The sequence below is a fragment of the Apodemus sylvaticus genome, chromosome X (assembly GCF_947179515.1).
Source record: "Apodemus sylvaticus chromosome X, mApoSyl1.1, whole genome shotgun sequence".
Lineage (NCBI taxonomy): Eukaryota > Metazoa > Chordata > Mammalia > Rodentia > Muridae > Apodemus > Apodemus sylvaticus.
In genome coordinates, this window is record NC_067495.1 from 70,967,152 (window position 1) to 70,995,101 (window position 27,950).

At 38.0% G+C, this 27,950-nt stretch overlaps 1 pseudogene; it reads left to right on the forward strand.

Moving 5' to 3' along the window:
- Positions 1-22,829: 22,829 nt before the first annotated feature.
- LOC127675067 (pre-mRNA-splicing factor CWC22 homolog) lies at positions 22,830-25,649 on the forward strand (annotated as a pseudogene).
- The last annotated feature ends 2,301 nt before the right edge of the window (positions 25,650-27,950 follow it).

The following is a 27,950-nucleotide window of genomic DNA, read 5'->3' on the forward strand; positions in this document are numbered from 1 at the left end:
CTGTTAATTGAACTTTCTGAGCCAGTTGTGGTGATGAACATCTATAATCCCAGTACTAAAGAGGTGAAGGAAGGAAGATCAGGAGTTTAATGCCTACTTCAGATAGACAATAAATTCAAGACTAGGTATGGCTACATAAGATCCTGTTTCAAAACAATAAAAAACAGCTTGATAAATAATTCAATTTGACTTAACAGTTCTTTCAAAACACTTACAGGCCAGAACAAATTTAGTATTTGGCAATCATTCTAGTAGGTGATGTTTGACTGTTTGGTGCTTGTATATGAGAAACAATCTCATGTAACCCATTCTGCCCTTAAACTGCTGATATTCTTGACTCAACTTCCTTGAATTCTAGGCATAAGCCATCATACCTGCTAGATAAGATGATCTGAAACATTACTCTCAGCACTAACATATTATTCATAGAGGTCATTTAAAATTTTACAAATAACAACTTAGTAATATAGCACATTGAATTTTATGGGATCACACTAAGCATTTTCCAGTATTAATTCAAATGACTTATGGCAAAATTGAGAAGTTTTAAAACTTGCTTTATCACCCCTTTTCTAACACTAAAAGATAAATTTCTCTTCTTCCATCCAGAACCTATTATCTTTTAGACTTCCATGACTAAACCTTTAGGATTGCTCTTAGTCAACAATGATAATCACTAACCAGTTAATTAGACAGAAGTGTTTTTCTGGCCTAGGATTCACTATGTAGGCTAGCTTTACAACTCACAGAGATCTGTCTCTCTCTCTTTCTTCTCAAATGCTGAAGACAAAGATGAATGCCATCACGGCCAGCATAACTCAAAATTCTTAATATGTCACTAAGAAGGTAAATTTTTGGCAATATTTTAGGTCCAGTTATCAATGGGTCCAACTTTGGCCTAAAGAAGAGTAGTGTTGACTTCCTCAAGAATTATATTTGGCTACTTGGGTTCAGTAGGTCATTGACAATGCATGGTTTTGAGAAGAATCTTATTTTTGCTAACCTCTGTATAGTTGGCAGTACAGTCCAGTTTCCCATGTCAAGGTACATTTATAAAACCATATTCTGTATAACTTACTGGAGTAGAGGAGGGAAGATTCAAATGGACAGAGGGAACCTTGAGTCAAGGTTTCATAGCCTTTCTAATGATTAGGGAAAAAAAAAACTTAGCACACCTGCAATCTAGTCCTAATGACTAGCCTGGTTTGGTAGTTGGAAATTTCTGGCATACATCACAAAATGGTGGCATGATTGTGGTAACAAGCTTGGTTTTACGAAATCAAGTGATGTGTCTGTTAGAGATACAATACGTTAATGTTAGTAGGTAGAAGACAGCCAGGGAAAGGATTTGGTGAGTCATCAAACCTGTAGGAATTATAATCTCACAACAGTACTTAAGTCCAGACAACTGTAAATAGTCAAATGGATAATGAAATAAGCAGAAGAGAGAAAGAGAGAGAGAGAATACAAGAGGCAATGGAAGAACAACTCATTTCCATGAAAACAAAGGGTGAACTATAGCCAATTGAATACTCTAGCAAGTTTCACAGCACAATATTATTAAACTTATAAATAACATAATCTTAATAAGAAGACAGAAGTTAAAATGGAGAAAACATTTCTCTTCACAAAGAAAGTAGTTATCAAGACAAACCTAGGGTTGGCTGGCTGTATAGGTAGCTGTTTGCCACTTTTCCTTAACAGTAGATTATTAAACAAAATAATACTCCTATAAGTCAAAACATAAAGAATTACATCTTTGTGGGTGCTTTGGAGCTTCTCCACTTCACCCATACCTGAAGTTTATTTTCAAAGAAAATGTGATTTTGTAAGCTCTTTTCAGAAATCAGACTAACTTTGTACTAAAGGTCAGGCTGAATGTCATTGTAAAAATTGTGCCTGACATTTTTCCACTTTGCTCAAATAGAAATTTTACACAGCCATGAAGTGAAAGTTCAGAAAGGTTCATTGGGAGAACTCTAGATTTTTTATGGGCTTTCAAAACAACATTATTACGCTTTAGATGCTCTATGTCCCAACAGGCTGATGTGTTTGGACACTTGTTCCCCAGCTGGTACTTCTGTTTTGAAAAATAGTTGAACTGTAAGTACTCAAGGCCTAGGTGACATATTTTCATCACAAGAACTAGTTTTGAAAGTGATATCCACCTTTGGTGTTGTCATGAACTGTTTGTATCTGTGAACATGTGGGACTAAACAGTTCTGCCACTACGAATGTAGCTAACATAGCCAGCATGCCTTTCCCAACATAATGAATAGATGGATATCCTCTGAAACTGTGAGCCAAAATAACTATTTTCTTCATTAAATTATTTATGCAAGCTATTCTGTCACAGTGAAAATAATGCTAGCTAATACAAATGTGAATTCATCTGTATTTCTGTATTGCCCTTTAGAGAGAACTCAAAAACCACCAATTAACAAGGATCATATCATCCTTTTCAATTCACAAATCAGGCTGTGCCCAATCACTGAGATGAATGAGACATAAAACTCTAGAAGACAGAACAGTGATCAATTACTCGCCATAATCATATTGGCCTTTCTAAAGGTTGTATGTAGATGGGGATATCAGATTGGCTCTTCTGTCTAGATTGATAGATCAGTTGAGTCACTCAGCCAAAATATTTAATAGATTATTTTTACCTCACCGAAAGAAATGATTGATCATTTTGGTGTCAGTAGCCTCAGCTTCAGTATTTTCAGGGATTCTTCCTTGTGGACATCTGTTAGACAAAATGTCTCATTATATTTAGAAGAAGTAGGTTTAGATGTGTGGCATTATGTTATGCATGTACAAACACATACACACATAAGCACACACATACATGCACACACATTTTTTTTGCTTGCTTGTTTTATGAGACAGAACCACAAAGCTAGCCTGGAAATCAGCATGCAGCCCAAGCAGACCTCAAACTTACGGTAGTCTTTCTGCCTTAGCTTTCCAAGTGTGCTTTAGTGTATCTCATTTGTATTATCATTTTTATATTCTTGGTTATAACACAAAATAGATGATTTTTTCCTAAAAAGTGAAAATAATATCAAAGTGGTATGGTCCAGTTATCTGAAAAAAAAAAAAAAAACTAGAAGGTTGTACTATCAGTGACACAAGAGTATAACATGTAATTATCGTGTCTTTCTACTTATGTATAGCATTTACCTAGTGTTATGGATTACAGAAATATCTTTTAAAATAATGTGCTTGTCCATGCAGTCCAAAGCAATCAAATTATTCTATGAAATTACAAAAATCTCAAGGAGAGGTTTTACAGAAAAGGGAAATAGAAATTAAAATCAATCAGTATGGAATCTCAGGGAACATCTAATTGCAAAAAATCCTGAAAAACAGTGGAGTCGAGGGATTCACACACATACACACACACACACACACACACACACACACACACTGGTAGTAAAAACAATGTGTTATTCACACAGGTTTAGATACATTGGCCTAGAGAACATACTAAAGAACCCAGAAATAAATCTGTATATCTGATCTAGGGTACAAGAGTGCCAAGAGTAAGCAAAGGGGAAAAAAATCTGATGTTGAGAGATTGGCTACCCACGTGAATTAAATAAAGTTGTATGCTCACCTATACTACATAAAAAATTAAAGATTTCTGATTAAACACCTAAACATACAAATTTATAAAACTCTTAGAGGAAAAGATAGATGGAAATATTAGAAGATTTCAAGGCCATAGGCAACAATGCCAGAATGGACACATAGGACCGCACAGTAAAAGGAACCAGTCATCAGGGTGAAAGGCAATCTATGGAGTAGGAGGAAAAAATGTTATTTAGAGCAAGGACACCATGAGTATTGCAGGCACATGGATGGAACTAGAAAATATCATCCTGAGTGAGGTAATTCAGATCCAAAATGACATGCATGGTACATACTCACTAGTAAATGGATATTAGCCAAAAAATGTACAGAATACCCAGGATACAATCCACAGAATTCAAGATGGTTAACAAACTGAAGGTCCCAAGTGGGGGTGCTTCAATCCTGCTTGGGAGGGAGAAGAAAGCAATCACTGGAGGGAGGAAGAAGGGAAGGACCTGGGTGGGAAAGGCAACAGAGAGGAGAAGAAGGGAATATGATCAGGTATTGGGGGTGGGAGCAATAGTAAAGGCCTGAGGGTCAGGGGAAAAATGGAAACAGGCAACCTGGGAAGGTAGGAGGGTGGGGTACCCTATAGAATGGGGGGGTACTCTAGAATATAACAGAGAAAGGGGGGGAAGGGGAGAGACTCTCAGGACTCAAAGGGAGGGACCTTAGATGAAATACCCTACAGTGGGAAGAGGGAACTTGTAGAGTCCACCTCCAATAGAAAGACAGGACATCAAGTGGAGAGATGGGGTTGCCATCCCACAGTCAAAACCTCTGACCCAGAACTGTTCCTGTCTAAAAGAACTGCAGGGACAAAAATGGAGAAGAGACTGAGAGAAAGAAGTTCCAGCAACAGGCCCAAATTGGAATCTATCTCAAGGGGAGGCTCCAAGGCCTGACACTATTAACTGATGCTGTGGTGTGCTCACAAACAAGGGCCTAGCATGGCTGCCCTCTCAAATGCTCAACAAGCAGCTGAAAGAGTCAGATACAGATATTTACACCCAACCAATGGACAGAAGCTGGTGACCATGTAAAGGTGGAAAGAGAAACAACTTCACAAAGCTGTCTTTAGATCACTATACCTGAGCTTTGGTACATGCACACATACATATTCTCTCTCTGTCTCTGTCTTTGTCTCTGTCTCTGTATTTCTCTCTTTTTCTTTTTCTTCTCCTCTCCCGCCTCAATAAAATAGTTAATAGTTAAGAAGGTACATTTTATACTATATATTTTAACATGTGTGTGTGTGTGTGTGCATGTGTGTGCATCACCATGTCATTCCCAGAGATTGAACTTGGGCTGTCAGGCTTGGTAGCAAGTGTCTTTACCTGATTAGCTATCTTGCTGACCCCTGTATTACATTTTTACCACAATTTAAAGAATATCCTAGAGGGATCATCTTCTTTGAAAGTATTCTATTAGTGATAAAATAAAGAATTTCCATGAGACGTCATTACTACCTGCTCCCAAAGTAATTTTAATTAGGTATTTTAAAGGTTCACATTTGGCATACGTTTCTGAGATATATTTTAATATTTAAAATATGACTTGTGACATTTTGCTCAGTCACACAATCTGTGTAAACTAGTTTATTTCTTTAGTTCCAGATACTGCACATTCAGAGATGCAGTATAGCTCTTTCAATGTCCTTTGTCTCGTCTCAATGTCCTTATATCATCACTCTATAGTCATGATATGTATAATGTGCAAGACAAAATGGCGCACTCATTTATCTCAGTGGAAACTCATCATCTGACATTCGCTCCACAAAGACATTGTAAATGGGGAAAACTTCTGACCTGGTTGAAATGTTCAATTACTTCCTCAAAGTTTATCTGATTGGCCTCAATCAGATAGTCTCCTTCTTCTGGACACAGTAATACCACAGTAACACCATTCTTAAGGCACTAAGGTCATATTGCTAGGCTAAAGTTAATTCTACTTATATACTGCTTTTAATCCTAAACTCTTTACAAACCACATTTCCTTGAACGTTATATTCTTTTTGCACAGGAGGCTAATAAATATTTCTTGAATGTGTACATAAGTAGAAGATACATTTAAAATTGAATAAAGAAGGTAAATAGGTCTTTGACTCATCTATGAAATCAAACACTAACAAATATATCTAATCCATAAACATGGTCTAAGGATCAAAACAAAAGGTTCTAAGTTGATCAGAGACCTGGGAGGTGAGAGACACTTAGGATGGCTCAGGATCAGAGTGAGAGACCTTAGATGAAATGCCCAATTCTGAGGAGAGGGAACTTGTAGAGTCTACCTCCAGTAGACAGACAGGTAGAGGGATAGGGTTGCCATCCCACAGTCAAAAACTCTGACCCAGAACTGTTCCTGTCTGAAAGAACTGCAGGGACAAAAATGGATGATAGACTGAGGGAAAGATGGTCCAGTGACTGGCACAACTTGGAATCCATCTCATGGGGAGGCCCCAAGGCCTGACACTATTGCTGATGCTGTGGTGTGCTTACAGACAGGAGCCTAGCATGGCTGCCCTCAGAGAGGCCTAACAAACAGCTGAAGGAGACATAGGTAGATACTTACACTCAACCAATGGACAGAAGTTGGGGACCCCTGTGGTTGAATTAGGGAAAGGCTGGAAGAAGCTGAGGAGGAGGGCATCCCCATAGGAAAACCAACAGTCTCAATTAACCTGAACCGGCGGGATCTCTCAGACACTGAGCCAGCAACCAGGCAGCATACATGAACTAGTCTGAGTCCCCTACACATACAGAGCAGAGGACTGCCTGGTCTGGCCTCAATCAGAGAAGATGCACCTAACTCTTGAGAGACTTGAGGCCCCAGGGAGTGGGGAGGTTTGGTGGGGTGGGGGTTGGTGGAGACTTCCTCTTGGAGATGGTGGGGGTGGTCAAGGAGGAATGGGATAAGGAACTGTAGGATGGACCAGGATGGGGATAATGACTGGACTGTAAAAAAGGATTAAATAATGATGATGATGATGGTGATGATGATGATGATGATGATAATAATACTAATAATAATAATAAGAAGAAGAAGAAGAAAGAAATGTGCTGGGCAGTGGTGGCACAGGCCTTTAATACTAGCATTCAGGAGGCAGAGGCAGGCGGACTTCTGAGTTCGAGGCCAGCCTGGTCTACAGAGTGAGTTCCAGGACACCCAGGACTATACAGAGAAACCCCGTCTCGAAAAACCAAAATAGAAAAACAATAATAATAATAATAATAATAATAAAAGAAAGAAAGAAAAAAGAAAAGAAAAAGAAAAAAAGAAATGTGAGCTACTATTAAATAAGTGGTATTTTAGTTAATGGACACTATGTTGAATTAAAGATGAATCTGATAAGTTCCCTAAACTCAATGAGTTTTTAACCTCTACAATACTTTATTGGTTTCTTTAATTATATATATATATATATATATATAAAATGCTTCCACTACAATAAAAGGTTAACAAATATAAAGATGTCCATCATACATTACTGTATCACCAGTAAATATTTGTCCAAAGGATAAAAGAATGATTGGCAATATCTAGTGGAAAAATTGACAGTATTCAACAAATATTTACTATTCTGCTGCTATGAGTAAGATACTAAAAGATACAGAAGTGAATAAGAAGACAGAGTATACAGAAATGTGAGAGAAATTATGTAGAATCTGTAAGATTTCATGCTTTGATGCTTGAATTACAGGCTGAATTTGAACTACTAGAGACAACAAGAAAATATGTAATCAAAATAGCAGCATGAATAAAGGCACACAATCTAGCAGGGTAGGTACACTTGGAAAATTCAGAGAGAACTTTGTAACATAGGCATATGATCCAGAGGAAGTAAAATGATTGAGATACTACTGCTCAGGGCTTTGGATGAGCCAAACCATAATTTGTCTGAGTTTTCCACGATACTGCAGGGAGTCCAGGGTTAGGCTTCATGACTTAGAAATTCACCCTCGACCCATTATTTTCTGACCTTTAATGCTGTTACCAGTTTTGTTACTTTAGTTTAAAATCCAATTATAAAAAAGGTAGGGTCCTAGAGGTGAGTTTTAATCAAAGATATTTTCTGACCTTGTCGAAAATAATCTTGGCATTTGGGGAGAAAGTGCGCTTTTGCCAGCAAGAGAAAATCTGAAGTAAAATAACAAAAAAAAAAAAAAAAAAAAAAAAAAAAAAACAGATACAAGGTCTGCTGACTGCCCATCAGACATTTGACAAGGTATTTGCTTATATTTTGTCTTGTTTTACTGTTCATAGATCAACACAAATTAAGCAATACCAAAACATGGCATAGAAAATGCAAATGAGATTTTGAGCAAATACCTTCTAAAAAATTAATGATCAGAAGGGAGATGTAAAGAGTAAATCGTCAAGGTCAGAGTCTCCTGGCTGCCCAATTTGAATAGGAGGGACATGCCTCTTTCTTACAGGGATGATTATACATGAACACAAGAATTGCTCTTTTAGTTGGAAAATTTGAATAATGATGATTTTGTTTCTTCATGCTAGCCACAGTTTGTTTTTGAACAAGCAGCCTACAAACTGTTTCAGAATAAAATAGTAGCTCTACTTCACTATTACTGAAAATCAACAACTGAAAACAACAAAACAGATTGCTTTAAATGTGCTCTTTCCTGTACACATGCTCCTGCAGCAGAGTGCTTGCTATGTACCATCCTTATCCATTCATTAACTCATCCATCTATCCTGTGAGGATATAGAGTCAATAAACAAGCTCTACCCAGTATGAACTCATTTCCATATATTCTGCCAGGCACTGAGGTTATTGTATTTTCTGTTATTAAAGTGATGTACATTGATTTCTAGCATATTTACAGGCAGCCTAGAATGGGTTTAGAAAACAAATCTATTTGCTTACATTGATATCTACCTAAAATTTTGAACACTTATGATTTGCTTTTAATTGATTGGTAATTCCTAGAGGCTAAATGCATTACTTAAAAAATATTACAAATTAGTTTCATTCAAAAACTCTGATAATTAGAAAAATATTTCTTTTTTATAGGAAGTCCAAGATTTTTCAGTTGCAAAGAATCTTGTAATCTGATCATTTAATGCCTGGGCACCTAGGTGTTTCATTCAAACCGAACCAGAGTTTCTACCATAACAACATCTACATTGGTATTATTCCTTAAAGTCAGTCCATACCCCGTTTAAGCAGCTGTAGTGTCTAGGAATCACTTTCTAGATCTACTGAACTCTTTTTATTAACAACTTTAGAGTTTTCCCCTTTAGAAGCTGTAACTAAAGTATTGAAAATTCAATCTTTAATATTTCTTTTTGATGGAAATAACAAATTCTCATAAACCTGTCATTTGTTATAAAGATAATATTTTCCTATAAAACCGTCCATTTTTATATGAATTCTCCTATTTTTATAGCAAGCTGTTTTGTGGTATGGAGGTAGTGAATATCTCTTTTGTGGTATAAAGATAGTTCTGTTTGCTTATGTTTTTTATTTTTTGTTTTGTTTCTTGCTGTTTTTATGTTTTGTTGCATCAGGGTCTCTCAGGTGAGATCCAGACTCCTCGTGTTGCTAAAACTGTGCTTGAGCTCTGGCTTTTCCTGCCTTAACTTTTTAATTGCTGGGGTTACAGGAATGCACAGCTGCCCTCCTGTTTTTCTGTTTTTTTTTTTTTTTTTTTTTTTTTTTTTTATGTTTGCCCTTGCTATCTCTGTTTTTCTCCTGACCAGCTGAATTTCAACTGGAAGAAGATAACGTTAATCTTTTGGTCCACTGATTTCAGCTGCTCTTCTGGGCTAGGCAGATTTTATGTCTGATTTTGGAACTACCTGCCTAATTGTTGGAAAAGACCAAGCTTTCTGTACATGGCAAAAGTGCACATTGGGGAAGAAAAGCTGAACAGAGATGGCTTGAAGAGATTCCACAAACATGACAAAGAGTTTTTCTGTCACTAAGGTAGTAAAATGTGAATTAATAGGTAGAAGTTGAATGAAGTCAGTTTTTAAAAAAGATATTTAAGGGTCTTCCCAGTAGGATTGAGTTCCCGCTGACAGAGTGAAATTCCTATCACTGGATGAGCTCTGGTAGAAGTTTAAAGATTATGTGCTCCTGGTATCTGCAGAGATTTATTTGTTCTTGTGAACATTGACCTGAAACTATTTAAAGTGGCTTCTGCCTTGGAGACTTTAAGACTATTCTAAATCCTCCCCGGTGGATTTTGTCCCATAGGATCAGAAGTTATAGAGTAACGTGGCACTTTAGCAAACTTTTTTTTTTGTTGTTTTTTGATTGACAATGGTATACAGGTTTCTTTACTCACTTCTTACAAATATGGTCACTGCAATATGTTATTAGATATGGATACAACTTAATGATGGGAACATCTAGTCCCAGCAGGACAAGGCACATCTCTCACTGAGGCCCAAGCAGGCAGTCAGGATGGGGGAAGGGGATCAAGGGCAGGCAACAGAGACAGAGACAGCCCATGCTCCACTGTGTTAGGAGATCCTCATGAAGACCAATCTACACATCTGCTATAAATGTTTGTGAGACCTGGCATGTTCTCTGGTTGGTAATTCAGTCACAGTGAGTCCCCGTGGGCCCAGGAAAGGTAGCCCTGGAGATTTTCATGTGGTGTCCTTTACCCCTTTAGCTCGTTCACTTCTATCCCAAACTCTTCCAAGAGACTCCCAAGCTCTGCCTGCTGCTCGGATGTGGGTCTCTACATCTGTCTCCATCTGCTGCTGGATGAAGCATCTCAGGAGACAGTTATGCTAGGTTGTTCCTGTCTGCAAGTATAGCAGAGTATTGGTAATAATTTCAAGGGTTGGCATTCTAACATGGGGTGGGTCTCGAGTTGGGCCAGTCATTTGTTGCCTGTTCCTTCGGTCACTGCTCCATCTTTATCCCTGTATATCTTTTTGGCAAGACAAATTTTGTGTTAAAGCTTTAGTGAGTGGGTTAACATCCCCCTCCCTCCTCTGGAAGTCCTGCCTGGCTACAGGTAGTCCTGCCAGTTTCTCCAGCCCCCACTGAAAGGAATGTGAGCTAGGGTCACCCCTACTGACTCCAGGTATCCTCTCCTACCCCAGGCTTCCAGATAGTCATCAGAGATGCACCCTGCTGCGTTGTAGTCTCACTTCCAGCCCTCTCCCTGAGGCTCCAGCTCCTCACACTTGATCCTTATCCGCATTCCTCTCCTCTCCCCCTCGCCTACCTAGTTCCCTGTTTTCTTTTTTTTTTTTTTTATAGGAAGAAAAGTTTATTTACTAGGAGGTAAGTTTCTTATGAGTATGGGTGCCTTTTATTTTAAATCTTTTTTTTAATTGAGTATTTTCTTCATTTACATTGCCAATGGTAAAACCTTTCCCAATTTCCCCCCTCCCAAAGGCCCCCCTCCCCAATGATTTCCCTACCCCTCCTCCCACCCCCTGCCTCCATGTATATGCCCCTCTACCCGACACACTCCCATCTCCTCCCCTACCCCACCCCTATCCATTTCCCTTTGTTGAAGCCTCAATTGAGCCTTTACCTGACCAAAGACCACTCCTACTGATGCCCAACAAGGCCTTCCTCTGCCACATTTTTGGCTGGAAACACGTATATCCCTTAGTTGATGGTTTAGTCCCTGGGAGTCTTGGGGTGTCTGGGTGTCTGAAGTCATTGTTCTTCCCATTGGGCTGTAAACCCCTTCAGCTCCTCCAGACCACCCTCCAGATCCTCCATTGGGGACCCCAAGCTCAGTCCAACATTTGGTTGCTAGTTTCTGCCTCTGTATTTGTAAGGCTCTGGCAGAGCCCCTCTGGAGACAGCTGTGGCATGCTCCTAACCGCCTCAAATTTATTTTCCCCTTCTGAGTGAGGTTCGGGTCACCTAACTGTTTTGATGCTGCAACTTTTTTTATACAGTTTCTCACAATTTGGTGATCACCAACCATACAATTATTTTTTTAAAGATATATTTATTTTTATTTATATGAGTACACTGTAGCTGTCTTCAGACACATACCAGATGAGTGCATCGGATCCCATTACAGATGGTTGTGAGCCACCATGTGGTTGCTGGGAATTGAACTCAGGACCTTCAGAAGAGCAGTCAGTGCTCTTAATCACTGAGCCATCTCTGTAGTCCCATAAAATTATTTTCATTGCTACTTCATAGCAGTAATTTTGCTAGTGTCGATTCATAAAATGGATATTTTTTAAAATAGAGGATTGCCAAAGGGGGTACTACCCACAGTTTGAGATCCACTGATCTAGGGGATGAGGCTATGGATCAGATTTAATTTTGGATCACTAGCACCTACACAAATAGCCAATAAGCCAGATGCAGCAAGTGCCTGTGATCTCAGCTCCAAGGAGGCAAAGATAGGTGGAGCTCTGGAGCTCATTAATCACTTAGCCTAGCGGGATTGATAAGCTCCGTGTTCAATGGATGCTCCTATCTCAGAAAATAGGAATAGTGGTTAACCTGAAATTGTCCTCCGACCTCCACATCTATACACATGCCCGTACGCACACGCGTGCACGCAAGCATACACACACACACACACACAAATAAATGCATATATGGCATAGGCATGCATACATACACAAGAATAACATAAAATTAGAGAAAGAAATCTACACACACACTAATGTTTACTGATGGTTATTTATTTATTCACTTATTTGATGGGGGAGATTTGTTCACTGAGACAGTCTCACTTTGTCCTCCATTCTGGCCTCTAACTTGCATCAATCCTTCTGCCTCCGTTGAGATACATGCTTTGAGCAACTATGCCTGACTTATCAGTGACATTTTCATGCATAATTTTCTCATCAAATAGCAACAGGTAACCCAATTACTGTCTTAGATACAGTACTTAGTGACAGCTTTCTATGGATTGTTATTAAGGGTGCTATGTGTGTGTTATTTTACATTGTTTTTCTTTCTAGGATGCTGAATAACAAATTCAGAAGGTAAGGAAGTTTCTCTATAATACTTTTAATTTATAATTTGAAAGTTTGGATTACTACTACCTCCCTTTAACTCTCCATAATGCTGGTCTCTATCTCCCTCCTCACTTCACATTTCCCAGGTACTGCTTATCTTATGTTAGTTTCTTCTCTCTTTTCTTTCATTATCTTTTACAGTGCTTAGGGTTGAGGTCAGAGCCTTGTTTGTGCTATGCAAGTACTCTACCACAGAGCTACATCTCTAGCCTGAAGTGTTGCATTTAATATAATTGTAATGGAGCTTTCCATGGGGCTTACATTTATTGTTATAAGACATTACAGATTTTGTGAGCACCAGGTGCTCCACTGTAATATAAAGTTATTCCTTACTTTTTGAAGACACCAAACATATTGATTTATAAGTAACAATTCAGTCTGGGGTCATTGTCATGGTGGTTGTGAGGTATCCACTGCTGCTACAGGAACTAGAAATCTCAAGGGTATGAACACATCAGTATTAAGAAGGAACTAGAATCTAGACTCTTCATATCAGCAAAGGCAAAAGCAAAGGCAAAGGCGAACAAATATAAATGAAGTTCTTAATATCATGATGAATTTCAACTACAATAGCAACATACAATCACAGAAAAAAATGAATTTATAGTCACTTTTGCAACTTCAATACAAAGTTTCTTTGAAGATGATATGAGGAGAGCTTACATTAAAATCACTTGGGAAAAGAGCCATAGATAATCAAAAAATGTTACCACCAGATAAGAGAGTCTGGTTGTGGACAACATTAAGGGAGTCTGACATATTTCCCAAATAACATAGGCTATTGTAATGGGCATTCCTAATTTTCAACTTGACTATATCTGTAATGAGCTACAATCTAGAATTGAAGGGCTCATGTGTGATCCAGATCTTAAGGCTGGGAGACACAAGTTTCTGACCTGGATCGAGGCATGGAGATCTTGAGGCATGGTGGCTATGAAAAGCTTAGGCCCAGGCAAAGTAGTTCAAGATTTTAATCTTAGGAGACTAAGGCAAGGAGATCTCTGAGTTCAAGGTCAGCCTGGGACAAAACAAGTCCCAGATCCAGGCTTGGTGGTACATACCTTTAATCTGGGAAACGCCTTCTGCTTGAGGCCTACATAAGGACATTGGAAGGAAGATTCACCCCTTTTCACCTACTTGCACTTACTTGCCAGCACATCGGTTGGAACCTACTCCTACAGAAGACCAGCTGAAACAACTAGCCTTGTGGGACTGAGCAACTACTAGATCCTTGGACTTTCCATTTGCAGCTGACCATTGTTGGGAAGTTGGATTACAGACTGTATGTAAGTCATCACACAAATTCCCTTACTATATATAGACTATCCATAAGTTCTGAGACTCTAGAGAATCCTGACTAATACAGGTTTTGTTGTTGCCTTGTTGCACAGGACTTAAAGGAATTCAGCTAGGTATGGCATGGAAACTCTTCCCTGAGGACTAGCTTTCAGAAAACTTGTTGTGATAACTATGGACCACAAAAATGATCAGCACAGATATTTTGCTATTCAAGTACTCTATCAGTGAGTCGCAACTCTACTCAGTATGTGTTGCATTTAATAGAATTGTTCTGCATTTATATCTTGGTGGTAACAAATAGTTGTTTAATATAATTAAAGCCCACTTAGGGGTTGGGGATTTAGCTCAGTGGTAGAGCACTTGCCTAGCAAGCACAAAGCCCTGGGTTCGGTCCTCAGCTCTGTTAAAAAAAAAAATTAAGGCCCATTTAATAGGAGGGAATTCATGCCATGCATAGTAACATCAGGTTGGGAAGCCATAGAACCCAGAGTTAAATCTTCTACTGACAGTTCCCTAAACTAATAGTTCCCTAAATTAATGTAATTTCTCTGTTTATTATAAATGCTTACCTTATAATCACAGGTAAGTGTAGCTCTCAACCTTCACCAAATAAGGATTCATTTTTTGCAGCAGACAGAGGACAGACAGAAAGCCACAGCTGATTAAAATGCTCAGAAAATCTGACTATGTGGTGTCCATCTCCATTGGATACATCTAAATTCCCTTAAATGTAAAGCTCAGAGGACATTTCAGAAGAGGTGCAGAAAGATTATGAGGCAGAAAATCAATATGTACGCATGAAGATAGTATCGTTAGTGTGGCAGGGAAGCTGTACCAATGACATCTCAATGTCTAAACAACACCCGGATAATCATTTCATAAATTATTTATTTTGTCTTTGTGATTATAATATAATTACATTTTCTCTTCCATTTCCTTTCTCCAATCCCCCCACCTCTCCTCTTGCTTTTTTTTCAAATTCATGGTCTCTTTTTTCCAATTAATTGTTGTTACATTTAGCTATGAGAATCATTGCTTTAAAGATATATATTTTTAGCTCAGTAAAATAAAATACTATTCATGATCTAGTATAATGGGAAAAAAAGGAACCGGGTAGGAAAAACCTAGGATAGAGTCTGGTTCTAATTTCACCATCTATTTTCTGGGAGAACTTGGGAAGATGTTATTATCATCTCTTTAACCACTTTTTTTTTCTTGGTACAATCCTGGCAAATTTGATCCAGAGAAACACTAAGATATTTGTCAGTATTAACGTTGTATGCATCTACACAAAGAACCATAATCAAACATTCAAAGGGATCATAGAACCTAGCACCCAGATCTATAGCTGCCAGATAATATGAATTCAGTAAGTACTAATTATATGAACATAGATGTAAGCTATAAACAGGTAAGTAGTCAAGTGATGAATATATAATGGGCATTACGGCCCTAAGGAAAGCTAGTATGTTTAGAAACTACTTTTAAAACTGTGAAGAGAATCATAAGTTTAATTCATATCACCTCTTTGTGGACATCAGAAATTTAATTGTCTGAGTAGTTGTATTTGAATCTAAACCAATTCAAAATTATATTTTACATAAAATATTGTGTTTCCCTTCCACTGGTTTCCCACTGTTCTTTTAGCAATCAGTCTATGATATAATTTTTCAATTGTATGCTGTTTTCATATTTGATTTTATGTATTTAAATGTAAATTTTTAAGTTATGACAAACTCCAGGAGACTGGAGAATATATTCCTTTCTTTGTGGCCTCTTAAAGCCCAATAGTATTGAATGCATTGGTTAATTGGAATAGTTTTAATCTTTTGCATTTCAAAGTGTCTTTTAAGTTATAAAGTTTTCTTACAACCAGTTTTTTTATCTCCATAATCAGAGTTGTAGGCTTCCAGAGGAGGTACATTTATTATTATTTTATAGATTAAGAAACTGGAGCTTAAAGAATTTTATAGCATGCACAAGTCCTCATATGATGTTCTAGTTACTTCTTCCTACACACCTCCCCATGTTACGAGCAATTCTGTCCCAGATGCACATGGTGTCCATGGTAGTAGGAAGTGTGTGGAATGTAAGCTGATGTCAGGGCTCCATCTATGAACCTATGGGAAAATAGCCCATATTGGGATAAGAATTTTCAAGAATACTGTTGTTTTACAATGACATATGCTCGCTCCTTCAAGTAATTCCTTTCCCATATGCTGGTTTTTTTTTTTTTGTTTTGTTTTTTTTGTCAAGTTAACACAAAATACAGTCATTTGAGAAGAGGGAGCCTCGTTGAGGGATTGTTTCTATCAGATTGTCCTGCAGACATGAGTGTGGGACAATTCCTTGATTAATAGTTGATGTGGGAGGGACCAACCGATTAAGGGTAATCCAACCCTATACTTATACAGTCCTAAGCTGTATAAGAAAGCAGGCATTTACAATCAAAAATTTTTCTACAGTCAAAACTTTTGTCACTTTCTAGTAAAAATGTTTGCATCATTAAAAGAAAAGGGAAAAACAAGAATTAAGCCAAGACAATCTGAAGCATTAATTTGTGAGTACTAGTTTGATTGCATTTCAAATGATGTTTTAGGTCTAAGGTATTCTAAATTTATTCCACTGAACTCTTGTTTTCCTGTCCGCTGTTTAGTGATCATTTGTATTCAACTAGATCGATGTTTATTTCAATTGAACTTGGGGTTTCTTAACCTTTTGTTATTGTTTTTCCAATTAAGATATCTGATAATTATCCAAAAATAGAAGGAACAAAAGTTATGAGGTTAAATAAGAATGAATCCCTTAAAACATTTAATTGGTCCAGAGTCTCTTTTGTGTTTAGAAAAATAGCTTTGTGTGCACTAAACAGGCTTTACAAGAGGTCAAGTGACCCTTTCCTCTGGCTCACTGCATCAGAGGAGACAGAAGTCATATAATTTTTCATATAAGGGTGAACTAAGTATTTGAAATGGTTTGCAAAGTGTGGGTTTGTGGACAAAATGGGAAGCAAGCATGCAAGCACCAAACCTGCACTTAAGAAATAAATGATACAGATCCCGTGAGAAATGAGACATGCTTGAACAAAGGATGCTAGTCTGCTTTAGAAGCAGGAGTAACTGGGTAAAATTTACCCAGTAGGAAACATAATGAAGTACAACAAAACAGCTGCACTCAAATTTCTGTAAGTCATTTAAAAAAAACTGCTTCAGAAATTTACCATCATTTGCACATGCATTAAATTGGAATGCAACATTTGATAAAGTGAATTGAAGTTTTAAAGAAGTAGCTTTTCTACAGTGATTCTAATTCATGCAATTTAATCAAATATGTAAAGACACCTATAGATAATGGGCAGTAAAAGTGGATGAAATACGTTACATGGCATTAATACTTCACTCAGTGCAAAGCAAGGAGTCCATTTAGCCCATTCCTCTAGCTGCTAGAGGAACTGCTAGAGTCTGGTAGTTCTTTGGAAAGGAGAACACTAAAGGCCCCTAAGAAAAGCACATTACCTCTTGAGTGTGACAGTTGCACTAGTCATAGTCTATATGTAGATGAAACTTCTGAATTGTTTTGGATCCATCTCTACCCAGGGCCAATTTATTTTATTATTTTTATATTTTTATTCACTTTACATCCAAATCACAGGCCCCATCTCTTCTTTCTTCCCAGTCTGACCCTTAAAAATCCTTCCCCCATTGCTCCTCCCCTTTTCCTCAGAGAAGGCGAGCTCCCCTTGAGTACCATCCCACCCTGGGGCATGTAGTTTCAGCAGGTCTAGGCACATCTTCTCCCACTGATGCCCAAGCAGGCCGTCCTAGTAGGGGAAGAGAGACTTGAGACAACAGGGCCAAATTCTTAAGTCAATGTTCTCCTTGAGTTTCTTCAATTTCTCCTCCCCACCTTTTGTTTTTGGAAAGTAACAATAATAGTATTGGAATCCTAAATACTTTGTTACAAGGCATTGTGATTAACACTGTATGGCAGGTTATCACATTTTCATTACCACATAGATACTATCATTATTATATCTGCTATACAGACAGGTCAAACAACTTATCACACCCCTGCAATTTAAAAAAAATAGTTTTAAAGATTTATTTATTATATGTGTATGAGCCTTTGTGAATTTATGCATACCACATGCATACAGGGTCCCATGGAGGCTAGAAGGTGATAGATACCCAGGAACTAGAGTTACAGTTGTGAGCCACCATATGGGTGCTAGGAGCTGAATCTAGGCCCTCTGCAAGAACACCAAGTGTTCTTAACCACTGAGCCATCTCTCCAGCATCTTACATTGTATTAAGTTATGTGTAGATGTCCAGTGTCTGAGAGATCTTGGGGGTCCAGGTTAATTGAGACTCTTGGTCTTCCTGCAGGGTCTCCCTAAGCCTCAACTTCTTCCAGCTTTTCTCTAATTCCTCCACAGGGGTCAGCAGCTTCTGTCTATTGGTTGGGTGCAAATACCTGCATCTGACTCTTTCAGCTGCTTGTTGGGTTTTCCAGAGTGCAGTCATGCTAGGTCCCTAGCTCCATAGCTTCAGTAATAGTGTCAGGCCTTGGGACCTCCCCTTGAGCTGGATCCCACTTGGGCCTGTCCCTGGACCTCCTTTTCCTCAGGTTCCTCTCCATTTCCATCCCTGTAGTTCCTTCAGACAGGAACAATTATGGGTCAGAGTTGTGACTATTGGATGCCCCCTCTCCCTCATTTGGTGCCCTGTCTTCCTGCTGGAGGTGGGCTCCATAAGTTTCCTATCCCATACTGCCAGGCATTTCATCTAAGGTCCCTCCCTTTGAGTCCATACATCAGCTGATATGAGGCGCCCAACACACATACAGCAGAGGACTGCCAGGTCTGGGTTTAGTCAGAGAAGATGCACCTAACCCTCAAGAGACTGGAGGCCTCAGGGAGTTTAGAGGTCAGGGGGGTGGGGAGTTGGGGATGGGAACATCCTAGTGGAGAGGAGGTATGGGATGTGGAACAGTTAGAGGGTGGAGGGGGAGGAATAAAATATGGAGTGTAAAAAAATTAATTAATTAATTAATTAAAATATGTGTATATGTGTAGGAATGTGTACATATGTGTACAGGTGCCCACGGAGCTCTGAAGAGATTTCCTACAGATGGAGCCACAGACAATTATGATCAATTTAGTGTGGGTGCTGGAACCAAATTCCAGTCTTCTGCAATAGTACACACTTTTAACTGCTAAGCCATCTCTCAAGCCATACACTCTCACATCTTAACTCCTAAAATAATTAATCCAAACAGTTACTCAACTTGGCTATCAAGCATGATACACCTTGTTGATTGAACATTTTGACTTCCTCTTGCCCCTGCCCACCAGTCACTTACTGTCATCTATTATAATGATTCTATCAAGACTTTTTAAAGGTTTTTATTTATGTGTCCTCAATTTTAATCACTAACTCCCCCAACAGTCAGAATCCTGGCTATTCATTCAAATATTGTAAAGAATGCAGCTGATTAAGCAAGTACCATCATATGAATGAATGCCTGACAAGCACCTCTACCTTTTGTTAGGGATGACTGCATTATCACAAACCACCCCCAATGAATAGCAACTAGTAAACTTCCCACAGAGGTTTGTAGTAGAAGAGACTATATAAGATATTCTCCTCAACATCCAGAATTTTATTGATTGAAGTTACATGTAAGATAGACTATACTGACTGCTGACCCTATGTGATTAGCAACAGACTAAAAGGTTCAGAATACAAATACATTATGATCCTACAATAGAGGGATTTTTTTTTCTTTTATAAATAAACTTAACTAAATAGCATTCAAACCTGTGCCATTGGTATCAGAGCTGTGAGCTATACAAATTAAGCTAACAAGAATTATGGATACAACATCAAGCATTGGCGGCATGGACAGAAAATGCCTTTTAATAGCTTGAAATAGTAATTATTTTTAAAGGTATAACATCTTGTGTTTGTATCCTTACAATCTATTACATTTTTCTAGGAATGTATGAGTGCCTATAATCCCAGAATTTGAGAGAACAAAACATGTGGATTGTTAAAAGTCTGATGATGTCCAGGACATAAAAGCAAGATCCTGTCACACAAACAAAAATGATAGCAGGAGAGATGGCTGAGCAGTTAAGAGCACTTGCTGCTCTTTCAGAGGACTTGGGTTTGTTTCTCAGCACCCACCCACCCACACGGTAGCTCACAACTATCTACTTAACTCCAGTTCCAGAGGACCTGACATCATTTCCTGACCTCTGTGGGTACCAGGCATGTATGCTCTACACAGACATACATGCAGGCAAAAATACTCATATACATAAAATAAAAATTAAAAACAAAGTCTGTCTTTTTATAAAAATACAAAAATATTTAAACTTCTTTAGCTTTGAGGAGTGTGAAAACTATCATGTAGTCTTATGAACATATTTAGCCATGAATTTGTCTTTTAAAAAGATTTATAATGATTTTCCTTCATTTGTATGAAAACAAAAAAAATTACCATCTTACATCATTTCCTTTGAAGATCTTGGAAGGCCTGAATTATTTGAATGTCTGTATGTGATATTTCTCCTTGCAACAGTTTTGAAAATCTATCTGGGAAGGAAAGCCGCTTCTGTTCTACTTCAAACTTACACTTTGCCCTCCTATTTCCCTTCTCCACTAGTTAGGCAACACAAAGAGTTTTAATTGGTATCAGGCTTTGACAAAGGAGTCATAGGCATATTTTATCCAAATTAAAAGCATGCCAAATTAGTGTCAGAGGGCGGCAAGTCAGATGCCACTTCAGTACTTAACAAACAATCTTATAAAACCACCATTTTTGTTTATTATTTATACTGTGGCAGTGTATTTGGTTATCTTACATTTAAGTATGCTGCTTGGGACAAACCTCTTGCCTTTTACAGAATATTCACTCCATCCCATTGATTCTGGCATTTTCTGGCTTTGTACTTATCTATGTAAAGCTCATTAGAATGATATACATGTGAACTTAAGAAGTCGACCAAATTTTCACTTAAACATATGTTCTCCCTTCTTTGAACCCCAAACACCTGATTATTCCTCTCCTTATCAGAACTTTATCTGAGGGAAGAAATAATTCACTTTTAAGAGGAAAAACACAACACAAAGATAAATGAACTTTAAAAGAGTGGTCTGTTAGTTGGAAACCATTTATTGCCTCTATAAAAGTTTAAATAAAAACTCTACAAAAATTCACATTACAATCTGATATGGTTTTAACGAGATAATATGTTTCAGAGGTAGTACCAGTAAAATGGAATGCAGGATTGCTAAAAGGGATTACTCAGTAAGTTAATGCAAAATAAAATTTCAATGCAAAACAAAATATATCCAATATACAATTTAATGGAACAATCATAATTATATTAGCATGAAAATATCCCTTTCTTCTCCCACCCCTTGGCAAATCTGTTCTTAATAAAGGCTTGTTTATGTCAAGTGCAGGTTCACAAGTTAGTTGCCTATTTCGTTAGAGCACTACAAAGCATAGCTTGGCAAAGGGCATGGCACAGTGCTGTCTGTCAAGGTTAACACAACTTCAAAAAGAAATCAAGCCACCATTAGAAAGAGTGGCACAGGTAACACTTCAAAGCACAAAACTTTTTTTTTTTTAATTTGGGGGATTTGATGAAAATAAAATATTAAAAGGACACACCATTCCAGGTGTTTTATCACTACCTCATGGATAAAGGACAGCAGTTAAAATTTTCAGGATTTTGTTCAAAGGTGATTATAAACAATCTGGCTAAGTGGCTGAACACCCCTCCATGAAAAGGGAGACAAAGTCATTTTGATCAATCACTGTCTGTTTACACCTTCCACATAACATTTCTCTTACAAACTGGTAAGACTCCTAACATAAGGGCCCTAAAAGCAGCTGCTTCTGTCTTCGCAGAAATGAGCTCTAGGACAACTTTTGAGGCCTTGATATTAACAATATATTGAACACAGGATGTGACTGGGCCACAGCATGTTTGTCTACAATAGTAACAAACATTTCTAACACTGATTACTGTTGCTGTGTAAAACTCCTGCTGATAGCTGACCTTACAACAAAACATCCCCAGGTTCCCTAAACAGGCCAATTTTCTTTTAACATTTTCTTTGCATGTGTTAATTTTCCTATTCTCCAGGGCAACTGTAATTTTCATTTCTTGCAACTAATTTTATCTTCACTGAATGAGGAAGGTACCTTCTTTTTGTTGTTATTGTAGTTTCAGCTTTGTGTTTTTAACTCGCATTTTAGAAGATAAGTACTCTCAGAAATACATTAGAAAGTCTTTGATATTCTAAGTAGGAAAAAATTCCCATTTGCTTCTGCTTCTCAGAGTGACACTTCTGATAGTGTAATATGTTTTAAAACTGACAAAGAAATACTACTTAGTCAAGGAAATACTAGTTAGTTGATTTTCACTATCAGCCACAAATATGTTCATGGAAACAGCCAGTAGCTATCATTTTTTCCTGTTTTTTTTTTAATCTCAAAACCAAATCCACTACATATATATGAAAAATATGTTTCCATTACCGTAGTTTCAGTTTTTCTATTGAAGTGCTTGGGATTGAACCTGGGGCCTTGTGTACATGCTAAGCTAGTGTCCCAGTTTGATAATCATTTTATAATACTTGATCTTGACTTCTTCAAGGTCATTGTATATTTTCAATCTACCAAGGATGATTGTTTTTCCATTGACAAAGCCATTTGCTTTGGGTCTGGCTTTAGAACACCACCATTTGTCACTTCTGTTGTGATGGTGGAGCTTTAGGTGACGTGTGGAGACAGAAAAAGAAAACTGTCAAGTAACTCAGACCGTTCGTTGAGTATATGTCACTTGAATGAACCTGAGGCATCTGGTTTATTGGGTCAGCTGACAGCAGAAAATGAAAAGCAGTGTGGCACACATGAAAGTCCTCTGGTCACAACAGAAGGGAGAGCCACAATTCATACCACCAGATCTCCTCCCTAGAAGACAGATATGCAGAATATGAACGGTCCCCCACCCCGGAGAGAAACTACTCTGATTATGGCTGGTTAGGCTATGAGCATTCTAGGAGAGGATACTCTTATAATGACAGCATGGAATCACAAAGAAGGGACTGAGAAAAATACAGAGAGAGATATAGAGAGGCAGATTATTGGAAACGGTCCTGGAAATCTCCATCTCCTGAAAGAAGGAACCCAGAGGGAGGCGTAACCCAGAGTTCTACTCAGGAAGAACCTACATAGAAGAAGAAAAGAAGAGATGAAGAGAAGGAAGAGGGGGAGGGGGGAGGCGGAGGAGGAGAAGAGGAGGAGGAGGAGGAGGAGGAGGAGGAGGAGGAGTAGGAGGAGGAGGAGGAGAAGAAGAAGAAGAAGAAGAAGAAGAAGAAGAAGAAGAAGAAGAAGAAGAAGAAGAAGAAGAAGAAGAAGACCTATACTTGGGAAGCAAAGCTCAGGATAGTGCAGAAACAGATTATAGATAAAAACAGCTTAGTGTACCAGAGGATGAGCTTGGAGGCTCTGAAGAAATCAATCAATGGTCTCATCAACAAGGTCAACACCTCCAATATAAGTATTATTATCCAAGAACTCCTTCAAGAGAACATAGTCAGAGGGAAGAGGATTGTTGTCCAGATTTGTTCTGCAAGCACAGAGTGCTTCTCCAATCTTTACTCATGTTTATGTAGGTTTGGTGGCAATAATCAACTGAAAATTCCCAAGGATCGGAGATTTGATCCTCAAGAGACTAATTCTTAATTTTCAGAAAGGATATCAATGGAATGATAAACAACTTCGCCTGACTACTTCAAAAGTTTTGGCACATCTTATTAACCAAAATGTGGCACATGAGGTTCTGTGCCTGGAGATGCTCACTTTGCTCCTAGAGAGACCAATAAATGACAGTATTGAAGTGGCTATGGGCTTCCTCAAGGAGTGTGGGCTCAAATTAACCCAGGTGTCACCAAGGGGAATCAATGCAATCTTTGAACGCCTGTGAAATGTTTTACATGAGTCTGAGATCAACAAAAGAGCTCAGTACATGATTGAAGTGATGTTTGCTGTACGGAAGGATGGATTCAAGGACCTCCCTGCTATTCTGGAAGGACTTGATTTAGTGGAAGAGGAGGATCAGTTTACACATATGCTCCCCTTACAGGATGACTACAATCCAGAAGATGTTCTTAACGTTATCAAAATGGATCCTCATTTTATGGAGAATGAAGAGAAGTACAAGGCTATTAGAAAAAGATATCCCTGATGAAGGAGACAGCAATTCAAACACAGACCAAGACACTGGAAGTAGTGAAGATGAGGAGAGGAGGAAGAAGGAAAAGAAGGAGGAAATAAAGTAACTTTTCATGACCAAACAGAAATCAACCTAGTCTCATTTCTCTGTACAATATATCTTACCATTCAGTTAAGTTTAGATTTTGAAGAATGTGCACACAAGTTGCTGAAAATAGCATTTGTTGAGAGTCCAACAAAAGAACTCTGCAACATGATACTAGATTGCTGTGCCCAACAAAGGACCTATGAAAAATTTTGGCTTGTTAGCTGGGCAGTTTTGTATGCCTAAAAAACCGAATACATGGAATCATTTGAAAGTATATTCAAGGAGCAGTGTGGCACCATCCAACGTTTAGAGAAAAACAAATTTAGAAATGTTGCTAGGATGTTTGCTCACCTTTTATACACAGATTCACTTCCATGGAGTGTTCCCGAATGTATAAAGGTGAGTGAAGAAACCGTGACATCATCTAGTAGGATATTTGTCAGGATCTTCTTCTAGCAATTGTGTGAATACATGGGTCTTTCTAAACTGAAGGTGAGGTTAAAGGATGAAACTCTTCTGCCATTCTTTGAACGACGGTTGCCGGAGACAACCTGCACAATACCCAATTTGCCATCAACTAATTCACTTCCATAGATCTTGGAGGCTTGACAGATGATCTTCTAGAACTGAAAACTGATCTGAAAACCACACGCAGGTCGTTGTAGCCCAGAAACCAGAAGCTGAGCAAAAGAAACCAGCCCTGACATCTTCATCTTCAGAGTCTTCCTCTGCTTCTGATTCCTCTGACTCAGATTCTGACAGCAGCGAGAGCTTAGAGTACTCCAGTAAAGCAAGCAACTCCTCCTCCAGCAGTCAGAGCTCGGCCTCAGCTAAAGGTACAAGAAAGAAGAGACAAGGGAAGGCCAGTGGCGAAAAAGTAGGTAAGTTAGCCAGGGGCCACCAGGCATGTGACAGGAGGCAAGAAGGAGGCAGGAAGGACCAAAGGCACCAGGAAGGGAGGACTGAGAGAGCAAGGTCTCAAAGACATAGAGCTCAGAACTCACGGGATACAGACTGACGAGATCCCCCAGCAAAGCACATGGAGGACAGAAGCGATAAGAATAGTTACAGCAGAATTGGCAATGACCTAGAACAAGGCTCGCACAGAGAGTCAGAAGATATGCACAGCAAGCTAAAGAAGAAGCGGCGAGAGAGAAGAGATTCTTTTTCTGAAAATGAGAAACAAAGAAACCAAAATCAAGACAGTGGTAATGTTAGAAGATCGCTTCAAGTCAGGGGAGAGTCTGGTTATAAAGGAGATGACAACAGGTGTCAGAACCGTGCCAAGAGACGCTGGGAAAAGCCTAGGGGATACCCTGAACATTCTAGAGAGTCAAAGAGAAGTCAGGACCACAGGAGAGAAGGGTCTCCAACAAGACAAAAGTAATTCTAATGACAGCTCAACATGCCTTACATTCAATCCAGTGTCTTTTTTATATTGATAAGTTTTATAGAGAACTCTTGTATAAAGTACCTGTTTATAAATTTTAAAGATGTTTTCTCTTTGACATGTTTTATAATTGATATATCTCAGGGTCCTTTGTGTAAAATCACAAACTAAAGAGATTCAATACAGGGATAAATCATATTATGTTTTATGAATAAAAGGAACAAATGTTAAAAAAAAAGAACAACAAAAAAACCAAAAAAGAATGCCACCATTTAATATTTTGAAATGCTTTAATTCCTATGTTCATAAAAGATATAATCCTGTGGCTAGAAGACACCAGGATAAAAGTAGTCCTAATTAGACTGTTAGGACCTATAGCTTCTTTTTAAATGAAACTTTAAATAGTAATAATAGAACAATTTATGCATCCTCCCAAAATTACAGATGTAAGATTCTTTCTAAGAATCACATCTATAAGAATCCTTAAATCAATTATAACTGCTAATTGAAAAGCTTTTATTAATAGACATGAAAAGGTTAACAGGTGACATTTCTTTGTGTTTTGAAGGCCAGCTTTCCTCAGCCTATCCAGTGCTATTGTTATTACTATGTGTCCTAGTACCCAACTGAAATAATTGTTTTTATAGTCCATACATTATTTAAAAATCCATTGTCTGGCACAGTATCTTTCCTATAGCGAGAGCTCCAAGGATTATTTTTAAATGTAGTAACACATTTCTAAGATGTGAAAAACAAAATTTTGTGTGTTAAAACACATAAGAAAGACTCACCTGCATTTGCTCTGTAATGAAAACCAACTAGGAAGAATCTTAGACTGAAGCAATTTAAGTTTAAAGAGAAACTCAAATGATACTAAAGATCACAGAAACACTTGAGACTAGAAATGTGTTCATAATAAAATAAAAGGTACCTAGGTATGGTGGGGCCCATCTGCCATCCAAGCATTTGGGAAACAGAGGCAGGAACAGCAGGACTCAAAGTCATCCTCAGCTATATTGGGAATTAAAGGCAAGCTTAGGCTACAGGAGAATTTGTCTTAATCCTCCATATCATAAAATAATGGTGTCTGTATTTGTTGTATAAAGTGAGAACTCTTATTTTGTGGAGACATTTTTGTGACCTAAGAGCTGAACCTGAATGTTTGAGCTTCAGTTGTTCAGTGGTCTCTTCCCTGGATGGAATTTGGTTTGTCAGCAAGGAATACCAAAAGTTGTTTGCAAAGAACCACATGACTCTCAGTTAAAGGACAATGTTTAGCTGACTACTGAAATATTTCTGCTGACAAGGAAGCCATAAAGGTTGTGTGGCAACAGTGTGAAATCAAACAGTTGATGAACTGAATGGTCATCAATGAACTTTACTTGTATGTATGGATGAGAAGGGACATTTCCAAGCTAAAGGGATTTATGAGGGCCTTTCTATAACTATAAATTGGTATCAGTAAATTCTGAGCTCAGAATAGCTGCAGTTAAGAAACTTAAACATATCTGAAACTTAATTAAACAGTTATCTAGATGCTTCATGCATCTTTCAGGAATAGATAATAATTTAGTCCTGTAATGTAGTTCCACACAACCTAGTAACAAATATATGACATTGTAAGTTTTGGCAGAAACTAGTATTTTTCCATCTACAGACCATAGTAATGCCTTAATCTGGTATTCCAGAAGGGAAGATGCAAAAAGATGTTTATAGTGTGCTGCCATTTGGTACCTACTAATAGTAACAACTGGGTACCATGCCCATTTTAGTTGTATATTCATAGAATAGCATCCAGGAGATTCAGAGGACTTTGATTTACAATCAAAGTACTATAACTCTTTTTTTTTTTGACATTATTGTTAGCTCTGTGTAGGCCTCATATGGAAATGAGGTAAATTTTGTGGCAAAGTTGTATGTCTAGAATTAAATAAAAACAACCAAATGTCAATGGCATACTTTGATTTCCTATTTCACAAATTTTAAGATATGAAAAATATTATGAAACTGTTGGTAAACTTGAAGTATTTGTGCAATATTTTGTCTGACTCAACTATATAAATTTACTATATGGTAGAATATGAATCATCAATACTTATCAGTTACTGTATACAAGAATTGAGATTAAAAGTGTTTTTTATAAAGTATAGTTTTTGTGTACTTAGATGGTTTTGAAAATGATCGGCTTTTCAGAGGCCTTTCACCTCTCCCCAAGTGTCAGGGGAATACCAATAACTTAGTTACAGCCTAGTAAGTACTTCAATTTTCAATCATTATCTTAGATCAAATTCTCATAAG